General features: G+C 30.9%; 1 protein-coding gene across 1 annotated transcript in view; it reads left to right on the plus strand.

Annotated features, from left to right (window-relative positions):
- The first annotated feature begins 10515 nt into the window (after window positions 1-10515).
- LOC118188481 (fatty-acid amide hydrolase 2-A-like) overlaps window positions 10516-13475 on the plus strand; it is a 95528-nt gene continuing 92568 nt past the window's right edge. The window contains exon 1 of the mRNA XM_085827596.1: window positions 10516-10635. The gene's annotated coding sequence lies outside the window, so the exon portion shown is untranslated. The remainder of the gene's footprint in view (window positions 10636-13475) is intronic.

Genomic DNA, 13475 nt, shown 5'->3' on the forward strand with positions numbered 1-13475 from the left:
TATATTTTTCATTATATCAGAAGCTGTTTTATTATACATTTATTATTAAACTTGTAGAGACATTAGGTATATTTTAAAGCAGAAGAAATGAAAAGTGAGCATTGCCCTGGCCGGGACTCGAAACACGGAAAGCTCGAATACGGACCGAGTGTGCTGACCACTACACCATGAAGGCATGCTAAGAAGGCGGTATAAATACCTTATGCACTAGTACTTTTATTCATTGGTATTAACAAAAAGGTTAGGTGACATTTTTTAAGATTCAATTAGACAATGAGACCTAGGCGCCTCAAATGAAATTTTGTCTAGGGCCCTTAGAGACTTTGTTCGTCAATGATCCTCAAGAAAAGTAGGTACGGCTTTAGTACTTTTGGAACCCTAGGCAATCTCTGCATTTGATACTCCATATAAATTAAACATATGAATAATCAAAAACGGAATATATATTTAGTTATTGTTTGCGACAACAGCTTGGCTAGTGCCCTCCAAAAATCGGCGTCTGAGGCGGTCATTTCATTCGCTTAAAAGCAACCTTGAAACAAATTAGAACTGTAAAAAATCCCAAATTTATACTATAGAATAATATCATAAGCAGTTTCAATAAATAATCGAATAATAAAGATCATGCTTTGACGTCAGATTACGGCAGAAATAATGAAGCATCCTCCTCAATCGCTTCTAAGTTAGTAATTGTATTCGCGAATGGCAGTGGAGGAATAGCATTGGACGGACTGGACCCGATGCATTTCACCATCGGCTAGTTCTAGAATGGTGGACGTTCCGCAATTTTTAAAATATTTGATTTTCTTCAGTTTAAGGGGTGTTGGAGCCCCAAAATCTTCAAAAAATTGTGAATTTGAATTTTTGCATTTTCAAATTCTCTACTCTTTTATCTTTCTAAAAATACCATTCTTTAATCTCTATGACAATTAGAACTGTAAAAAAATCTAGTTTTGATATGTCATCGACTGCTTTGATCAATGAGGATTTTTACATAAAAACGCATTTTTCTCCAAACGTGATTTTTTTATACTCGATGTACCTTTTCTCAGGAACTACTGCGTACAGGTATCTAAAATTTTTTGTGGCTTATTTATTAGGTTTCCTAATATTTACTCAAATAAGCTTTTTGTGATAAATTTAGAATAAAAACTTTTAAAAAGTTTTTGTGTGAGAAAAGTGCTAAATTTTACTATGCCTAACAAAATATTCTGTAAATTACTCTAAAATTCAAAATGTTTCAAAATCTCATTTCAGTATAATCAGAGAGGTATACATTAATTACACAAAAAATTTCAAGCGTGTACCTACAGCAGATTTTGAGAAAAGGTACATCAAAAATGGCCCAATTTAACATTGTCGGTATAGGGGTTTCTGATACCCCTTAAAGACTTTTTTTTTTTAGAAATTTTATCCGAATTTCGAAGAAAAAAATTTCATTCAGAAAAATGTATCAATTACGAAATAAAAGTACATAAAACAATAACACAATAATATGAGAGGTTTCTTTAGAAAACTAGAACAAGAGAAGTGAAAACGAGCTATAAATTGGAATTACATTTATAAATTAAGGAAATAAATCAAAATTTACTTGTTCTTATTTATTCATAGCAACCTGTACGAAAGAACCTAAGTACCTTTGCTCCTACCCGAAATTTCAGGAACGCTACAAAAATGTCTACGAAAACTTTCGTGATGTTGAATAGCTAAAGAATGCAACTGGATTTTTAAGTGGTTTCATCAATTACCGTTGACAAATCGCAATCACCTTTTTTTTTTTCATTCCTTTTTTTTATTTTTACTTTTATTTATTTATTTATTTATTGTTATTATTATCTCTTTAAAACTATGTATCTCAGTATTTCCTTCTTCTAGATACTAAGCAATTATTATTTCACAGGGTATTGTAGGGACCTGAAACATTGATAAAATGAATGACCCTGACAATAACAATAAAGGTAGAACAGAAATCACTTTTTACTATGCATAACCCGCTGAGAGAAGTTTCCTTCAAAATTATGTCTTTTTTTCCCGTAAGTTGTAGTCCAGTTTCCTTCTCGAAGCGACAGTTCAAGGTTAGATAACATTTCCCGTGATTGGCATGACTCGAAACACATCAGTAAATAAAACTTGAGGAGAAAGTGAGGTGAGAAATGATCTTCACGCTTTCCTGCAGTAACACCCATTGTTTACATTAAGAAACAGTTGTAGTTCTTACGCCGCTTTTGAAAATTGAAGAGTCTCGAAACCCAAGTACGTATTTTCATTTATTGTTATTGATAGATTATTCAAAATTAATTATTATTGTCAAGTTTAAATATGTAAATTATGACTTAATATTAGACATATTGTAATATAACACAGTGCACGTTTAAATTTTAAAATACGAAAATGTTCAAAATTTGTAAGAAATCTATTATTAGCCCAAAAGGGCTATCTGCCCAGAAGGACTATTAATTTCGTTTTGGCATTTTGCGTCGATTCACGATAAGCGTTTTTTCACTTTTCATATTGTTGCCACCAAATATTCTCGCCCTGTATTATATTTAAAGAAATTAAATAACGACGAATCTGCATGAATGTATGTATGTTTCTCGCATTGTGATAAAACAGCGGTACCTAGAGCCATCAAAATTTGAATAACGTAATCTTCCATAGAATATGGGTATGTGGAAGCCCTAATTTGAATATAAAATTTGTTTTATTATCGATTTGATACTTTGTAACACTTCAACGAACTTTTGATTAACAAACTCACCGATTTCAAAGCGAGCAGTGGCAACATTGTTCGGAACAACCAAAAAAAAAAAAAAACATTTTTATCTCCAAAGCGCGAGACTGTGTATCGGAAATTCTAAAGATATGCTCATTTAAAAATTAATTTGCAATATTGCTGTTGAACTGAATTTTATGATTTAAGTGCAAAGAATATGATATTTGATAAAGGTAACACATAAAATGTTAAAAAAAACGCCTCTTCAAACGAAATTTAAAATGTGAAAATTTTCAGGTTTAAAATTTTTTTTTAAAAAAATTTCTTTTGTATATAACAGCATATCTTTTATTAGATAAACTAAAATACATTCAGTTCAGGGTTAAATTTTCTACGCTTGGAGACTTTGGTGTTGGTGTATTTAATTATGGCAAAGCACATAAGGGCTATCTGCCTAAGAGGAGGGATGCCTTTCGTGGAGGACTTTCTAAGGGAAACTGGCTCGTATACACGTTACACATGGGGAAAACCACGAAAACACCCATGCAGCCAGCCCGTTCGCGGGATTCGAACCTCGGACCGAACTACCAGTGTTCAGCGACTTTACCGCTCGGCCGCTGGTGGGCTGGAGACTTTGGAGCAAAATTGTTAGCGCTCTGTTAAAGGCTGATAGCAACCTTAACTTACCTGTCTTTTTGACAGATAATAGCCTTTAAGATAACTTTCTGGTCTCAGGAGACTCCTGAATAACATTTTACGCTTTTTTTGATTCAGAGTAGGGTAGCTAGGGTTTAGTTTATGATGTAATTTCTTCCTTCTTTCTGCGTGCCTTCGTGGTATAACGGAAGCACGGTGTCGCGGAGAAAACAGCGCAAGGGCGAAAACTTCGCGGTACAAAACATCGTGGGAGAAAATATTGCAAGGAGAAAACATCGCAGTTCTAAAACATCGTGGTACAAAATATCGTGGTCGAAAATAAAGCGGTTCAAAAACTTCGCAGTTTAAAAACACCGTCGTCGAAAATATCGTGGTAAAAAACAAAGCTTCTACAAATCATCGCATGACGATAACATTGCACACATACTTTTTTCAGTCTTTAAAAGTTGTAAATGCATATTCGCATAATGAATTGTGAGCGCAAGAAGGAAAGAGGAATATATTTATTTTTATAATTCATAATTTTGAATTAACTAATACATTTTTGTTGAAAACGTGAGAAGGAAACCTGAGCATTTTAAAACTGAAAATGAGTAGAAAATTAATGTAACTTATAGCATTTAATAGAAGTTTTAAGCTTATATAGTTAACTAATAAAGGTTATAAATAAATTCATCTTTTTTTATATTTTGCTGATAATTTTTAATGAAAAATATATTCTAAAAATGTTTAGAAAGAGGAATATCTGTAAATGCATGAGATAACCTCTATTAAAACTCTTTAATTATTTATCAAATTATTTTCTTTCCCGTTTTATTCATTTGATATTCTTTTAGTGAAAATTATATATTGTTTTGCTTCCGTTTATTCTTAAATTGTCGTTAGCATTTTCATGCATTGCGTGCAATCAGTTTTTTTATGTCCATTTATGACGAAAGTTAGTTACATAATATGGCAATATGGGATTTCAAAAACGCATGTGTGCGATGTTATCGTATTACGATGATTTTTAGGTACTTTATTTTTTACGACAATGTTTTTAAACTGCGAAGTATTGGTACCGCTTTATTTTCGACCACGATATTTTGCACCACCATGTTTTAGAACTGCAATGTTTTCTCCCACGATGTTTTGCACCACGACATTTTCGCCTTGCGTTGTTTTCGTCCACGATGTTTTTGGCGCGATGTTTTCGGCTGTAACCCGCTAACCCACTCAGCGCGTATTCTAGAAGTCCAGGTTCGAGTGCCGGCGAAGGCATTGCTCATTTTTCATGTACTCCTGCTTCAAAAATAAGTAATGACTGTACAGTGGCGCCCGAACTAAAATGTAGTGGATGATGATTCTTCACCGCCAGGATTTCGCGATTGGGTCTCCAGTCGCCCTTTAAAAGGGGAAGTATGTAAGGTATTTTCTTCTTCTTTTCTGCATGGTGGTTCTTTTCGTGGTGTAAGGAAAACACACTTGGCGCGTATTTGAGAGGTCAAAGCTCGAGTCCCGGCGAGGACGTTTCTCATTGTTCATGTCTCCTGCTTCAAAATAACATAATGACTCTATTAGTTATAATAATGTTGGAGAAAATGTTTATATTTTTAAACATATTTACGATTCCGAGGTTATAATAGCTGTTTTTCATAGCATAACTATCCCTTCATGATATTCAAGAAACAAAATTTCGGTAATTTTGTTAAATTTAGCACAAAAAATATTTTACCCAAATTATTTGCCTGTTACAATTTGCCCCAGTACTCGGCTACAAACTTAAGGCTAGTGGTAATAGTAAACACGACAAGATTTAAATAGCATTTGGAAATTATTATTACTTGATGAAGAAACAATTAAGTGGTTTATAGTAAACCAAAGATGAAATTAACTAACTTATCAACAACACGGTTAGTCTTCATGAGAATTTCGGTTAACACAAATTACAGATTGTTTTCTCTCATTCATTTAACGTATGTCCCCATTTTGCAAAATAAACAATGCACCCTGTTCATCAGAATTGTTTTAAACATCTTTGTAAAATAAGCAAAAACACTTTTCTGATCCAGAAATCTGTATCTGAGATCAAAATTTTCTTCTTCATTTATTTTATCCCTTCGTTTTCTTTTTGGATTTATTTTGTCTTTAACTTTTCCCTTTCCTTTATTTTTCTCTTCATATTTCGTTCCTTATTAAGTATCTTTTCATAACCTTTTTCCTATGCTTCTTTATCGGGTGTGTCAGATAGGATGGCAGATTTCCTTTTGCATCGGCGTCTGTTGCATTGCTTCCGAGGTGTAGCCATAAGAACTGGTCTAATCTTTAAGGGTATAAAATTGATTTTTATATTTTGGGAAAGAAAATTAAATACAAAAAAGTAATTGGCATGTTAGCATTTAAAGAAGAAAAGCTAATCATAGGAATCAAAATCTCGGGACAAGTTGTAACATGTACACAGCGAAAAAAAAAAAAGAAAAAAAGGGATATCTCCCGTTCTACTGGGTCAATTGACGAAATTCAACCCTCGCTTTTCATGTCTCAAAAGCACGACTTAGAGTATGTATTAGATTTATATACAGCTTTGTTCTAATATAGGTATTTTGACATAAAATCAGACCTTTTCTGAAATGACATGCCAATTGTTTTCCATATTTCGGTTCTACGACTCAAATTACGCCAAACTGCCAAGTTTTGTAAAAATCGCATGAGTAGTTTTAAAAAATTAGCCCACAACATTTTGGTCCTTAATTTTAATTAGTATATATTTATATATGTCTCTTTTTTTATTAAATTTATTTGATTCTTCCTTTCACACTTCGAAATTCGGGTTCATTCCAATTAACATTTGGCCATTTTTTACGATTAATTTTTTAATTTGTATTTTTAAATATTATAAATTTTTCGAAAGACATTTTCGATTATAACGTATAAAATTTTTACAATCACCTTAAAGTAAATGTATTACTAAGCATACCTGCAAAAGATTAAAATTTTTATTCAGAATTTCTGAAGATATTCGTGAATTGGTGCATTTTGAAATTTGGCATATGTGTTGAAAGCAATAATAACATCAAATGGTATTTAGACACTTTGTTAAAATTATTTGAAAGTGGAAACGATGTGACTTTTTTTCCCGCTCATCCACAGTGTAAAAAGGTAGGAATGATATGATGTTTTATCCGCTCCTGCACGAAAGGAAAATAGGTTGCCATACATTAAGAAGTTTGCCAAATGAATTATTTTTGGCGCAAACTGAAAAAAAATGCGCCAAGTTAAATTCTTGAATTTCTTCGTAAATTTCGTCACAAATTTTATAAAATTAAATATTTAGGTATAATTTGCGTCTTAATATAGAAATATGGAAAAATATTGGTATGATTTTTTTCAGAAAAAAAATCCCATTTTGTGTCAAAATACCTATGTTAGAGTAATGCTATATATAAATCTAATATATATCTTAAATTGCTCTTTTGAGACATGAAAACCAGAATTTCGTCAATCGATCCAACAGAGCGGGAAATATAGAACAGTCTTTTTTTGTACCAACTTGCCTTATTATATTTTTATGAATTTTGTATTCCGATAGAAAATTTTAGTAGAATTATAATAAAAATTATTTTATTTATTATATATTATTAATTTTAATTATAATTATAATTATTTTATTTATAATTAAAATTTTTATAATAAATAATTTTATTTTTTATTACTTTATTTATTATTAATTTTATTTTTTGTTTTATTTTATTTATTATTTATTTATTATTAATAAATAATTTTATTTTATTTATTTATATTTATTATTAATAAATAATTTTATTTTATTTATTTATTATACAAATTTTAAGAGAAACCTATGCCGGAAAAGTAAGAATACAGAGGCACGTGCATTTAACATTGGAAAATGGATATCTCGGTAATTTGTATTAAAATTGAACAAATGTAATGGATTACTGTGTTAACTGGAACCGTAATTCCACTCTTATTGCTTTCCAGTAATTTCGAGAAGCAGAAAGTGCTAGAAATATCTCGAGGCCGGTTGAAAAACTATTTAAGGCCGAAAAGAGAGCATCTGCTCTCAGTTGTTTAGTTACTATTTTTGAGAGTTGTTTAGTTCCGCGTGAACTGAGAAATCCGAATTAGTTTTCTCTTTAGATGCGAGTTACATTGCGTTGTATTTAACGTTTTTAGTAGTTTGAAGTGTAACTACTGATTATACTGTGTAGTACTGCAAACACTTGTACGAATATTTCTGTGGGGAATTCCAGGTTCTGAAATATTTCTTTTTATAAAAATTTTTATTAACCCTTTATCGGAATTGTGCATTCAATCTATTACGAACCCGTACCTATGCAATAGTATGTTTTCAGATTTTCTGCTGATTTATAAAAATAACTGCGATATTAAAAGTGTCTTAAAATTTAATGCATAAGTAAAATGACCATTGAAAAGCAAATGATAAATTAACTCAGTTTAAATCAAAATTTACGAAATACTTTTCCACTTTACTTCTTAAGACAGGACACGTCACGCAATCTCTTACCATCCGTTTCGGCGGGGCATTAAGTGCGCTTACGTAATAGGACCCGTCATAAAAATCATGTTTAGTTAAAATTCTGATAAAATATTTTTAAAAAAACCATGGCGTAACGTGCATGTTACTTCAAAAATACTTATCACTAGCCCCTTCTAAATTTGCTATTAAAAAATCTGAATTGTATACCACATGACTTCTTGCACTGAATATTAAATTATAAGCATTTTTTCCTGCATTTCATTTAAACTTATTGAATTGAATGAAATCTACTTTGACGATAGAGCGTAAGCCAGAATAGAATAAATACACTCTTTAAAATTCATTATATTTCTTTAGCGACACTCTGGCGCTAGGTTCACATAACAGCGTTATATCTCATTCATTTTGTAACACAAAATGCTGAAAAATTATATCATCGGAAAGATTATCTAATCTTTTCCACATGTTCTATTCAAATACTATAATAAATCTAAAACGATGTATAAAATAAATAAGACAAATAAAAAAGAAACAGCTGTTGCGAAGCTTAGGTTCTTTACATTGGCAACAAATCCACTGTTCTGCTAAGTTTCAAATGTAAACAAATATCGCTGCTATGGTAAAAAAAATTAGGCTTAGCCGCACTTAAACAACTTTTAAATTGTTGATAATTCTTAAAATATTTGATGCAGATTAACCAAAGGCATAAAAACCTTAACAGGAAGATAAGAACAACATAAATTAATCATTTTTTTAAAGCAAAGAAATGCACAATTTAACATAAGACTAAAAAAATCTGATATGTACACTACATGACTTCCTTGTACAGAATATTAAATTATACGCAATTTTCCTGCATTTCATTTAAACATATTGAATTATCAGTTCACGAATTTTGAATTAAATCTACTTCGTCGATAGCGCATAAACCAGAATAGAATAAATACGCTCTTTAAAGTTCATTATATTTATTTAACACAGCGACACTTCGGCGATAGGTTCACTTAACAGCGTTACATTTCATTCATTTTTTAATTCACACTGCACAAAAATTACATTATCTGAAGAATTACCACAAGTTCTATTCAAATACAATAATAAATCTAACACAATGCATAAAAGAAATTAAACAAATAAAAAAGAAGTAGTTTTCCACAGACGATTCAGCATCGCTTACCTAATGCGCATGCGTTACTGATTAATTCAGTTCTCACTTCGCGGCAAGGCAAAAATACATAAAAATTCAAAATACTTTCATTAAAATTTGAAAGATATAGGAAAACATAAAACACCAAAATACAGATAAAACAATTAAAAAAACAATTTTTGCAATTAAAATTACAGTTTGTACGAGAAAACAAGCTAATAACTTAAATGATAATTCCAGAATGAATGAAGCCTAATTTAATTCGCATTGACATAATAAGACGTTACTTTGTTATTGTGGAGAAAAGCTTCTCTGGATTGGTAACAGATCCATTATTCTGGTAAGTTTCAAATGTAAACAAACATGGCTGCTATCGTAATCAAAAATTAGGCTTAGCAACACTTCAAAAAACTTCTAAAATATTGATAATAACAGAATTATTGCATGCAGGTTAACTAAAAGCATAAAAATCTTAACCGGAAGATAAGAACAACATAATTTAATCATTTTTAAAGCAAAAAATGCGCAATTTACAAACATATAGGAATAAAGAAGCTGAGCTCACTGAGCTGAGTAACAGAGTAGACATATATATACATATAATTTATGAACGTTTGGTGCGCCGATTGCAATTAAAAACAGAGGTACGCAATTACATCCTATAGCTATCCTATATTCAAAATTTCAAGTTCGAAGGCAACTCGTGTTTGAGCTATGCGAGATAATACATACATATGCACGTACGTACGTACGTATAGACGCCACAAAAAAATCTCTTCTGAATCCACTTTAAATCAGACTTATAATTTTCTAGGGGGGAAGTGTCCTTTGTTCTGTCCATACGTACAGATGTCACACAACAACATCGTTAAATTGCATTCGATAGCGGTCAAAATGGATATTTTCGTTGAAACATGGTACCTGTAATTTTCCGTGATTATAACCCTTCCTTTACTTCGTACAATGAAATAAAAACGCTAAAGACTTTGTACGTATATGTGTTTCGTTGTTAAAAGAAATCAGAATTATTTGGAATTTTTTTAAAAAAAATTTCAAAACCCAATCATTCCTTTGAAATGTGTGTTAAACGATTTTAAGACAAATGTAATTTTCTGCTATGTAACTGAATGAAAAAAAAATTTAAATTGTTAGTTTTTCTTCACAAAGACCCAATAAAACTCCCATTTTAATCACACAATTTCATGAAATTATGAAGATTGCTGCAAAATCATAGGATTTTTAAAAACTCAGATTGAAAGGGCTTTGTTAAAGTGAGTAGAAAAAGCAATAAAATTTAAGATTCATTTATATGTCTTAAGCTCTGATGCGTGTACAATTGCTCGGCAGTTAGCTATTAAAGACTCTTGACCAACAGAAAATTTGGACATTAGTCTTAAGCCTAATCTCATGTTACAAATGGGTGGTTTAGCAAGCAAGGTTACTAAATTCACTCGCCGCTTTTGCCTAATATATCTGAGTATTTCGAAGTCGGTTTTATTTTACAGACGACCGCTTTATTTTTAGCTCGCTGCAAGGAAAATAAAGTTTTCTTCCATTTATACTCTGAAAGGGTATACAAGATCTTAATTTTTTATATCAGACTGCGACTTACTTCTGAGGGTAAGTCTATTTATTCTTATTGTCATGCTTTAAATGTTCTTCTAAATTAAATTCGCCTTTTTGACTTCGCATTGATAAGTTAAGGCAGTTAATTTTTGATTTGTTATAAACTTATGTTAATGTATAGTCAGTATTTATGGAAGTTTAATTTGAATTCAAGCTTAATTTAAATTCTCTTTGGGATAATAACTGATTTTGCAACAAATCAGTCATTATCCCAAAGAGCGTTAGCCCAGAAGGGTTATTAATTTCGTTTCAGCATTTTGCGTCGTAAACCTTAAATGTCCGTTTCATTTTGAAATTTTTGCCACCAAATATTATCACCCTATGCTATATTTAAAGAAATTAAATAATGAAGAATCTGCATAAATGTGTGTATGTTTCTCGCATTCCGATAACACAACAGTACCTAGAGCCATGCAATTTTGAATAATGTAAGATTTGGTTTGGTTTATTTAATTACGCCAAAGCACACTAAGACTATCTGCCTAAGGGAAGGGTTACCTTCGTGGAGGACTTTCTAAGGGAAACTATCTCGTATATACGTTACGCATGGGGAAAACTACGAAAACGCCCATGCAGCCAACCCGTTCGGGAGATTCGAAACTCGGACCGAACTACCAGTGTTCAGTGACTTTACCGCTCGACCGATGGTGGGCCTTGAATAACGTAAGTCTCCACCCGAATATGGGCATCTGGATGCCCAAATTTGGAATTTCTTTTATTATCTATTTCTTATTTTATTTGTTTTATTATTATTTTAATAGTATAGTTTGTAAAGCATTTATGAGTTTTTGATTAAGAAACTCAACGATTTCAAAGCGAGTAATGGCAGCATCGTACGGAAGAGGAAAAAAAAACATTTTTATCTCCAGCACGCGAGACTGTGTATCGGAAATTCTTAAAAAAATATGCTCTTTTAAATATTTTCTGATATTGCTTTTGAATTGAATTTTATGTTTTAAGTGCGAAGAACATGATATTAAATAAATAAAGGTAACACACGAAACGTTAAACAAAGCACCTTTTGACGTAAATCTGAAGCTTTCAGAATTTTTTTTATTTATTAAATTGCTTTTTTTTTTCCTAAGTAAAATTAGATATTTATTCAACATACGCCTGATTGCTGAACAAACGTCTGATTTTCAAGGGGACAAATAAAATATTTGTTCAGATTTCATCGACAGAATGAATATAGAGAAATATTATACTGCGACCTTTTTAAAGCCTAAAACTTAATGTACTAGCTTTCTGAATACTATAATATATAAATACATACACGTATGACGTCATCATTTAAATTTAATGTAATATAAAAAGTTTTTCTCAATATCAGTAAATGAATTAACGTGGTAATAACATACTGTGTCAGTTATCCTAACCTGAAACAAAAAACAAAAAAAAAAAAAAAAAAAAAAAAAAAAAAAAAAAAAAATTCCAGCAGCAGCTATTTATTCAAAATGCAGACCTGAACGAAAACTTTTCGACATGCAATGACGTCACATACATTTGCTCATGGACCTTATAAGAGATAGACTAACCCAGTGGGCGAGACGCGCGTCACCGACATGTCGGCAAGAAAGAGTAGGGACGATCTGGTTTACTTTAACACTGACTTTGTATCACAAAGCTCTTTTTAATTATTAAATGTGATACCTTGTATAGTGATGAGATTATGAAATCCACAGTTTATTCCAAATAGGATTTAATATATCTCATTAAAGCACTTTTTACTGCATTTCGCGCATTTTTTTTTCACGCGTAATTCTTGTACAAACATTTTTACTTTGGTAAAACAGTAAAAACTCTAAGCACAAAATTTATGAACTTAATTTTGCGTATAAATAACGTAAAATTAAATAAGATTGATAGTACGTGATGCTTTGAAATAAATAATGTAAAATTAAACAAGATCTGATAATTTTTTTAATTTAATTACCATTTTCAGGCAGTGATTGTCAAAACTATAATAACATTACAAAACATTAAAAATAAAAAAAGATGTAAAAAAATTATATCATTATTAAATCATTAACATTAAAGTGGAATATTTATTTTAGTAATTTATAAAATTCGGAGCATAAATTTTCTGAGTGTAATGAAGGAAAAAAAAAAAGGTAAAATAAAATATAGAAGCACTCAGATTTTATATTACGCCCAAAAGGAACCCTTTTTTAACGTTTTGTGTGTTACCTATATTTATTGAATATCATGTTCTTCGCCCGTAAACCACATACATTTGAAAACAGCATATCTTTAGAATTTCCCCACTGGAGATAAAACTGTTATTTTCCGTACAGTGCTCACTCTGAACTCGTTGAGTTTGTTAATCAAAAATTCGTTAAAGTTTTACGAAATATGAAATAGATTAAAACAAATTCGAAATTCGGCCGTCCAGATGCCCATGCTCGGGTGGAGGTTTACATTATTCAGAATTTGATGGCTCTAGATACTGTCGTTTTTGTCACAGTGAGAGAAACATACATGTATTCATGCAGATTCTTCATTATTTAATTTCTTTAAATATATATAATACAGGGCTATAATATTTGGTAACAACAATTTGCAAGGAGACACGGGCATTTATAGTACAACAGCGTAAAATGCCGCTTCGAAACTGACAGCCTTTCTAGGCTACCTCCCCTTTGGGTTAATAAATTAAATTAACAGTAAATAAAAAAAATCTTGTGCAGAACTAAAAATAAATTTAAAAAAAATCATCACTATAAAACACAAGCAAAATTAATTATTACGGTTAAATACAATTTTAATATTAGAATTAAATGCATAAAAATTTTTAAGGAGTCAAAAGTGTTTATCTCTATGATGCATTATGAAAT

Source organism: Stegodyphus dumicola, chromosome 12 (assembly GCF_044657685.1).
Source record: "Stegodyphus dumicola isolate Sdum_Otavi_A_Nest chromosome 12, ASM4465768v1".
NCBI classification, from domain to species: domain Eukaryota; kingdom Metazoa; phylum Arthropoda; class Arachnida; order Araneae; family Eresidae; genus Stegodyphus; species Stegodyphus dumicola.